Source organism: Salmo salar, chromosome ssa07 (assembly GCF_905237065.1).
Source record: "Salmo salar chromosome ssa07, Ssal_v3.1, whole genome shotgun sequence".
In the NCBI taxonomy this organism is placed as follows: Eukaryota; Metazoa; Chordata; class Actinopteri; order Salmoniformes; family Salmonidae; genus Salmo; species Salmo salar.
The window spans coordinates 41,453,889-41,463,740 of NC_059448.1; positions in this window are offsets into that span (position 1 = coordinate 41,453,889).

Consider the following 9,852-nt stretch of genomic DNA (forward strand, 5'->3'; position numbering starts at 1 on the left):
TTATTAATGTGAGATTGACCAATAGGCTGAAAGCATTCTGTTTCAGACATCACTAATGTCCCTGAAGGGAATACCATCTCATCATCCAGCCTCAAATGGTACAACTGTATTGTTCTAGTTAGCTTGGCTACCAAAGTGCTGTTTTTTGTGTTTGGGTTGTGTATTGGTCTGCATACCTACACTTTGTATTGTACTGTATTTCACATAGCAAAAATATTATTTAGCTGAGTCTTTGATTGAGGCTTTCAGCATGGGTGGACCTATGGCCCGGCTGTGCCATTCAAATATTCCATCTATTTCTGTCACATTCTTTACCGCAAAGAACTGACCAATGAACATGGACTACATCAGCGTCAGCACCATATATGGTGAATTCTGATCTGGTCTAGTTGAGAGGCAGGAAGCAGGACAGCCTTGAATGAGCCATAGCCATAGTCTCTGACAGCTATGTGGTGAGTGCCAGTGAATTACACTATAATCACAGTGTAATGAAATGAGTGGATTACACAGTTTCTGGTGGTTCATTACCTGATTAAACAACTACAACATGGACCAATTCAGCATTGACCAATCATTGAGCCACATAGTACTTACATCATATTCATGGCAGTTTCTGATTGCTCTATTCTCAACCAATCTATGTTATGCCTCAACTAATACTGTCAGAACAGCAAATGTGACCGAGGCAGGGTTGAACAGTGACCATATTGGGCTGACGTTGACTTTACTGAGGTTCTAAGTAAAGTCAATTACCCATGTTACACATCCTTGCCCCAATTACCCATTACCCATGTTACACATCCTTGCCCCAATCCTGTTGAAGTCATAATTATGTTTAAACTACTACATAATTTGACATCTTACTCCACTTAGGACAAGTCCTGGTCTCCATTGACAACGACTCAAAGGCCATCTGCGAGATCAGTAGGCAGGTTAACATTGACCCAGGTTTATTCAACAAAAGCAATGTCACAAAAAAACATTGTGACATGTGTAATGGGAACAGCAGCTGTACGAGACATGTTTCTAAAGATTGACAACATTTGGATCTGTTCGAGAGGGGCGGATTGTTCTTTTGTCCAACTTTCTTTATTGCAACAAGTAGCTATGCTTCCATGAACATGTGTCGACATTTAGAAAGTTCACACAGAAATAGATGCAAAAATTGCCTGCTGGGCTGAGCTTACATTTAGAGATCTTGTGTCGATTAAATCAGCTGGACGTAATGACCTGGTTGAATGGTTTCCATTACCCATTTAGGCAAATTGCACGTTAATAAACTGGCGACAGCTTGTATGCCCTCCCAGCTGTCTGTTTCAGGTCTCAGGTAGCCTGCAAAAGCCAGCATGAATAGCATGCAATAATTGACTAATATTTACCATATTCTAATAACTCTCATGTGCTAATATATGGCCAAGGTCCGTGGCATGTTGAAACTTGCATTTCTGTAGAAATAATTGGATGGTTAAAGTTACCAGCCAACCAGAAAAGCAAGGCGAAGCAATTCAGGCATTCTTGAAAGTCAGGACAATCCTGATTGCAAAGAAACATATAAAGAATTTTTTTGGTTGAAATTTTTTATTTTGCAAGCAGTAGGCGTTTAGAATTAAATGTGGTGTGGAGCTTACAGTTATGTGCTTACATCACCTTCAAAAGTATTCGGCCATCATAATTTACAACAAAAAACACAGTTTCCACCATAATTTGTCACAATACAGAAAGTTCTACAAAATAAAAATCAAATCCTCTCGAACAGACGGATAACAGTGTTGTCGATGTTTCGAAAAATGTCCCTATGCCGTTTCCATTACACATGTCGCAATAATTTCTTTGTCACCAATTTATTACTGCGCAATTTGCCGAAATGGATAATGAAAACACTTCCACCACTTAATTTTTATTAGACATTGTAGGGTTTTGAGAAAACCTTTTATTTTTGGGGGGGGAGTGTGACATCATTATGTCCCGCTGTTTTTATCGACAAGACAGTTCAATGGAAATGTAGCAGGTAATTGTCCCATCTATTTTCTATGCCTAGAAGGCCAGCATCCCGGAGTCGCCTCTTCACCGTTGACGTTGAGACTGGTGTTTTGCGGGTACTATTTAATGAAGCTGCCAGTTGAGGACTTGTGAGGCGTCTGTTTCTCAAACTAGACACTCTAATGTACTTGTCCTCTTGCTCAGTTGTGCACCGGGGCCTACCACTCATCTTTCTAATCTGGTTAGAGCCAGTTCTGTGAAGGGAGTAGTACACAGCGTTGTACGAGATCTTCAGTTTCTTGGCAATTTCTCATATGGAATAGCCTTCATTTCTCAGAACAAGAACAGACTGACGAGTTTCAGAAGAAAGGTCTTTGTTTCAGGCCATTTTGAGCCTGTAATCGAACCCACAAATGCTGATGCTCCAGATACTTAACTAGTCTAAAGAAGGCCAGTTTTACTGCTTCTTTAATCAGGACAACAGTTTTCAGCTGTGCTAACATAATTGCAAAAGGGTTTTCTCATGATCAATTAGCTTTTTAAAATGATAAACTTGGATTAGCTAATGATGGTTGCTGATAATGGCTACAGTAGTCATTTACAACATTAACAATGTCTACACTGTATTTCTGATCAATTTGATGTTATTTTAATGGACATTTCTAAGTGACCCCAAACTTTTGAATGGTAGTGTATCTACAGGAAGAACTAGTGTTCACTGTTCACTTTCATTGTAGCTCAATGTCAGACGCCGGAATGAAAACTAAATGGTGTACTGGAATGAAATCAAACCAACTTCAGTATTTCAAAGCAGTTTAATTAATATAACCAGTGCTGTTGCAAGAGAATATCTTCAACACCTCAGACATTATTGGAGACAATTAACAGGTGACAGACAGGTGATAGTAAAGGTGCTTGTCCCACCTCCCTCACTCCTCTCTTCCCACTCTCCACCTGCTCCCTTCTAAATCATATCTTACCCCTCCCTCTCTTCCTCAACCCCATCCACCCTCCTAATTCTTACCTCTGTCTCTTTCTCTTATTTCCCCCTTACCTCCTTCCATCCCTATCCTCCATCCTCATTTTTACCTCTCTCCCTCCCTCTTCTCCCTCCCGGTTCGTACCTCTCTGTCGACTCTCGCCCACGCGGGCCTCGCGCCTTTCTCCTCGCCAACTCTCAGGGCACCCGTCGATGCCCAAGGCTCTGAGCATCTCTATCTGTCGCACACACGCCAACGCCTCTCTCACACACACTCACACACATTCTCTCTCTCACACACACACACACACACACACACACACACACACACACACACACACACACACACACACACACACACACACACACACACACACACACACACACACACACACACACACACACACACACACACACACACACACACACTCCTGTCACCTCCACAGCACCAAGCCATCTGTACAGCCCCGACACACCGGCACACAGCCACTCGCAACCTTACAGTCCTATTAGATAACTAACTTCCCAATCAACTCAAGAGAGAGAGAGAAAGTGTGTGTGTGTGTGTGTGTGCATGTGTGTGTGTGTGTGTGTGTGTGTGTGTGTGTGTGTGTGAGAGAGAGAGAGAGAGAGAGAGAGAGAGAGAAAGAAAACAGAGAGAGAAAGAAAACAGAGAGAGAAAACAGAGACCAACCGTTGAAGGGCACAGATGTTGAAAATACAGGGACAAAGAATCTGAGAGACATAATGAGCATAGTGAAGGACATCCAGCAGTAAGGCAGGGCAGAGCTTGGGCTGGGTGAACCCATCTATTGATGCTGTAATTGGGAGCGTGACCAACAATTACCTGTACCAAATCTTTTTGAGGCTCTCCACAATGGAAACACAATGGAGAGACCCCTTTCTACACCTTTTAGACGTGCTGCTAGGCTATGCTACAAAAGTCTATAAGTCATTTGTTGATATCACCTCACATCACCACCCCATTGGAGACACTTTCTGAGAATTTTTTTCGGTAATTCCTAGTAGAGTAAACAACCTATTACTCTCCTCTCCTCCCTCTCTCCTCTCCCCCCTTGTCTCCTCCTCCTCTCCTCTCTTCTTTTCCAGAGAGGTTCTACAGGCCACCGAGTGGAGGTTGTTGTAAATCTCACGACACTTTAATGACTTATAATGAGATTCCTAAAACACGGATAAAAACTTGCAGAAAGAGTGAAAAAACAGTGGCCACGCTGACAGTGAGCAGGCTTGACATTTGGCCTTTCGTAATTAGTGAAGTGCCAGATCCCATCCCACTAAATCTCGGCGCTAAATCATTATTCTCCGCGGTGTTGACTCTGTCATGTCGCTCGCTTATAAGGCTTTACCATTTCTGTAAATATTGCAGCCAAAATTACATTACCATTTTTTTCAAATCCCCCCCACCCTCCCCCTTTAATTGCTTGCCCTCCGAACACAAGCTGCTTTGGCAATACATAAGATGGTATGTGAGTTAATATAGACAGAGAATTGGCAGGGAGGGAGGTGTGTGCGCACGCGCGCGCGCGTGTGTGTGTGTGTGTGTGTGTGTGTGTGTGTGTGTGTGTGTGTGTGTGTGTGTGTGTGTGTGTGTGTGTGTGTGTGTGTGTGTGTGTGTGTGTGTGTGTGTGTGTGTGTGTGCGGCTCTAAAAGGGAGCACTAACAAGATGAGATGAAGTGTGTGTGTGTGGAGTGTGTGGAGGAGCTGGAGAGAGAGAGCGACTGATCACACAGGCAAGCTGAGGAGCAGCAGACCCATGCCACAGGAACACGGCTATCAGCAGAATGGAGGAGGCAAGGAAAGAGTAGACAACACTGTACAGAGAGACATTGAGACAGAATGTAGAAAATGAAAAAGTACAAGTGAAAAGGTACAAGGAAGAAGTAGGTGTATGGATGCATGAAGAAGGTATCAGAATCTGAGGTGATTTTTTTTACCTGTAAAGGTGTGATAGTGACAGGTGTAAGAGCGGGAGAAGAGAGAGAGCATTATCTGAATCTACATAATACCCATCCAACATTAGCTCATCATCACAAAACAACAATAAAAGGGTGCTCCGCAGCCAGCCCTCCACCTACGAAGAAGTTGAACAAAGTTCTCCCTCTTCTCCTCTCTTCCTCTGATCATCTCAGTGGGCACTTAAAAGAGGCATCATTCAGGCTCAGTAAATCTCAGTGATGTGGTGATGGCTGAAGGACCCTTGGGTTGACAGGGGCTCAAACTACACCCATAAACCCTACAGCTATTAACCACTAATCCCTATGGGCGAGCCGAAGGACGGAGAGACTGAGACGACACCCAGTAAATATCAATAACAAATAAGACAGCTGGTATGGTGGTATTAGGGCCCCTAGCCCCTTTAGCTGCCCTCATCAGACCCCAATCTTTTATTTATGGGGATTTGGCCTGTTTTAATCTGGGGGGGCCATTCCTGACACTCAATTAAAAGAGAAGAATGTTCCTCTCTCTCTCTCTCTCTCTCTTTCCCTCTCTCTCGATCCCTCGTTCTCCCTCACTTGTCTCAGCCCAACACTGTGGAGTTCAAGGCTCTCTCTCGATCCCTCGTTCTCCCTCACTTGTCTCAGCCCAGCAATGTAGAGTTCAAGGATAACTTTTTATTCCTCTCCTATGAATCATCATGATGATGTTAGACCCCCTGCAGATGTGATGAGATGAACTGGGAAATAATGGTATGGGGGAGAATTGGGTAATTATAGGGTTATACCGTAGTGTGGTTATAGCATGGTAGACACACACAAATTCACAATGATCTTGTTTGCAGATGGGGCAATTGTAGATCATATTGGATGTTCCGGCTCACATGTGGGGTAATGGTACAGATGTAGGATTTTAATTTGAGCCTGTTTGCTGCAGCAGGAAAATAATCCTGCAGCAACAGGAAATGTAAATTATTATGTGGATCATAATTAATGGACATTTTTCGTATAGGGACAATCAAGTCTGAAATTCCGAAGTGGAAATTACAAACTTCAGAAGCCTTTTTAAACCTCAAATACACTACACGTTTTACATTTTTAAAGTTCTCCTGCAACAGGGGGATCAAATTAAGATCCTACATCTGTAGTTAGATTCGCTCTCAACAGCCCTAGGGTTTAGGCTGGAGTTAGGGTGAGGGTTTGGGATAGGGTTTGGGATAGGGTTAGATAACATGCTAGTAGTTGCAAAGTTGCTAATTAGCTAAAATGCCAAAGTTGTCCACAATGAAATTCCAACACGCAACCTAGGGTTAGGGTTAAGGTTAGGGTTAGGGTTAAGCTCAAAATAAATATATTGATATATACTATTACTGTAAGATGAGTGAAGGAGCAAAAGAATGCATTAGTGAAAATCAAATGTGTTTATCAACATTCACTCTTACAAGTCACACAGCATACCAAAGACAAGACAAGGCATGAAATCAAAAAATAAGTCCTTAGTGCGTGTTGTTTAGTGTTGCCTCATGTTTAGAACATGTGGTTTAAAAAAAAAAAAGATTCTCTCCCTGTGGGTTGTTCTAAGGGCAGCCACCCAGGTGCTGCTGTGACCCAGAACAGAGAGGCTAAACAAGGCCCGAGGATCCCCCTGGTCTCCTTAACACCACTCCCAGGACAGAAGCCCCCGAGGCCAGCCTGACCCAGCCTGACCGGCCCCTGCCCGGCCCAGCTCTAGACCTCAGACTTCAGCTCCAGACCTGGCTTCAAATAGTATTTGTTTTCTTTCAAATCATTTTGAGCGTTTCATTGAGTGTGCCTGGAGTGCCAGGAGAGGTGGGGTTTGCACTTTGGGGACTATTCCATTGGTTCCATGTGTACTAGGCAAGCTCAATCAAACACAGCAACTTAAGTATTTGAATGAAGTGTGATATTATTTGAACCCAGGTCTGCTCCGCTCAGGGAACAGGGAATAGGACAATAGCCAAGAATGTGTTTGGAAATGTCATCAGCATTAAACCTCCTCTAACTTGTTTGGTTTTCTCTCACAGTCAGTTTGTATGTGGTTGTCAGCATGAAGACCTCTACTAGAACAACTCACTGTGTATTATTCCTGTGGTGGATGCACATCTGTTTTGACAGCCTACTTAAAGCTTGGCTGTTGACAGCAAATGTTTTCACTCAAGCACACTTTTCAAATGATTGTTTGTGGCTGCTTAGAGAAATAGCTGGAATCATTTCCTTCAGATGGCTCTTGTTCTCAGTACTTTCTGTTAGAGCAATTTCCCTTCAATGAAACCTGCCATTGTTGTGCTGAGGGTTTTGAATTGTTGTTGCAGTATATATTATCTTTCTGATTCAATCAATCAAAACAAATGTGCATCCTCAAAGCATTCCAAGTGTATTTTTCAGTCTTATCCCAAAACCTGGCCAGCGGCTTTGACTGAATGGTGGGATCTGTCTGTCGGTCCGTCTGTCTGTCCGGTCTATTATTATGCAGCAGTATCAAAGAGTGGCCCCTGTTCAGACCTCCCATTCCCCCATCTGTTCTAACCCAGACTTGATGACATCGACCTGGGCCACGCTCTACGCTTATCTTCCCTGGTCCATAATAGCTCCCTGTCCTTCACCCACCTGAGAGAATGGGAGAGAGACATGGTGGTGATTTGACACTACTATTGCTCTGATGGATGTAATCATATGATTTCTATTATCTAAAATGAACCCACTAAAGTGACTCTGTTTGACCTTACTGATGTGTTTTAGAGTGTGAGGACCATCAGATGGAAGGAAATGACTCAGACCGTTACTGATGGCAGAATAATATGTGAGAGACCCACTAAAATAGCACAAGGCAGCGCTAAACACTTATTTACAACTATTATTGTAATCTGAGGACCAAGCACTTTCACTATACAAGTATCTTATATCTTTTTTTTTATCTGGCCCTCACTCTTTACCATTTATTTTACATTCACTTTTTAGTCATTTAGCAGACTATGGAATTCCCACTGGGCACAGACGTCAGTTCAAGGTCTAGTTTTGGTTTACATTTGATTGAGTTTTCAACTAACGCTAACTAACAATGTGAAATCAACCAAAAATTGCAAAAAATATGGGTAAAAAAAGACTAAATGCCCTTAAATTAATGACTTTTTGCAAATCCAATCAGTTTTCCACATTGATTCAATGTTCTCACATGGATTGTTTTGGTTGAAATGACATGGAAACAATGTTAAGATGGCGCTTGTTAAGATGGCGCCGACAGAGATGGTCGCCTCGCTTCGAGTTCTTAGGAAACTATTAGGAAACTATGCAGTATTTTTTTTCCCCCATGTATTATTTCTTACATTGTTACCCCAGGAAATCTTAAGTGTTATTACATACAGCCAGAAAGAACTATTGGATATAAGAGTGACGTCAACTTACCAACACTATGACCAGGAATACGACTTTCCCAAAGCGGACCCCTGTTCGGACCACCACCCAGGACAATGGATCTAATTCCAGTAGTCGACCCAAAACAACGGCGCCGCAGAAGGGGCAGAAGAACCGGCCATCTGGTCAGGCTTTGTAGACGTGCACATCGCCCACCGCTCTCGAGTATACTACTAGCCAATGTCCAGTCTCTTGACAACAAGGTAGACGAAATTCGAGCAAGGGTTGCCTTCCAGAGAGACATCAGAGATTGTAACATTCTCTGCTTCAAGGAAACATGGCTCTCTCGGGATATGTTGTTGGAATCGGTTCAGCCACCAGGCTTCTCCATGCATCACGCCGACAGAGATAAACACCTCTCTGGAAAGAGGAAGGGAAGAGGTGTATGCTTCATGATTAACGACTCATGGTGTAATCATAACAACATACAGGAACTCAAGTACTTCTGCTCACCCGACCTAGAATTCCTTACAATAAACTGCTGGCCATTTTACCTACCAAGAGAATTCTCATCAGTTATAGTCACAGCTGTGTACATTTCCCCTCAAGCAGACACCACGACGGCCATCAAGGAACTTCACTGGACTATATGCAAATTGGAAACCATATATCCAGAGGATGCATTTATTGTAGCTGGGGATTTTAACAAAGCAAATTTGAGAACAAGGCTACCTAAATTCCACCAGCATATTGATTGCGCTACGTGCATGGGCATGACCCTCGACCACTGCTGCTCTAACTTCCATGATGAATACAAAGCCCTCCCCCGCCCTCCCTTCGGCAAATCTGACCACGACGCCATCTTGCTCCTACCGTCCTATAGGCAGAAACTCAAACAGGATGCACCAGTGACGAGAACCATTCAACGCTGGTACGGAAGCCACGCTTCAAGATTGTTTTGATCACGCGAACTGGAATATGTTCCGGTCAGCCTCAGAGAACAACATCGACCTATACGCTGCGTTTATAAAGAAGTGCATTGGAGATGTTGTACCCACTGTGACTATTAAAACCTACCCTAACCAGAAACTGTGGCTAGATGGCGCCATTCGCGCAAAACTGAAAGTGCGATCCACCGCATTTAAACATGGAAAGATATAGCCTTCCCTGTAGCTCAGTTGGTAGAGCATGGTGTTTGCAACGCCAGGGTTGTGGGTTCGATTCCCACGAGGGGCCAGTACAAAAAAAAAAGAAATGTATGAAATTGTATGAAATGTATGCATTCACTACTGTAAGTCGCTCTGGATAAGAGCGTCTGCTAAAATGACTAAAATGTAAAAAAAAAATGTAAAAAAATGAAAGAGGTCTGGGAATATGACTGAATATAAACAGTGTAGTTATTCCCTCCGCAAGGCAATTAAACAACTGAAATGCCAGTACAGGGACAAGGTGGAGTTGCAATTTAACGGCTCAAACACGAGACGTATGTGGCAGGGTCTACAGGAAATCACGGACTACGAAAAGAAAACCAGCCACGTCACAGACAGCGACATCACGCTTCCAGA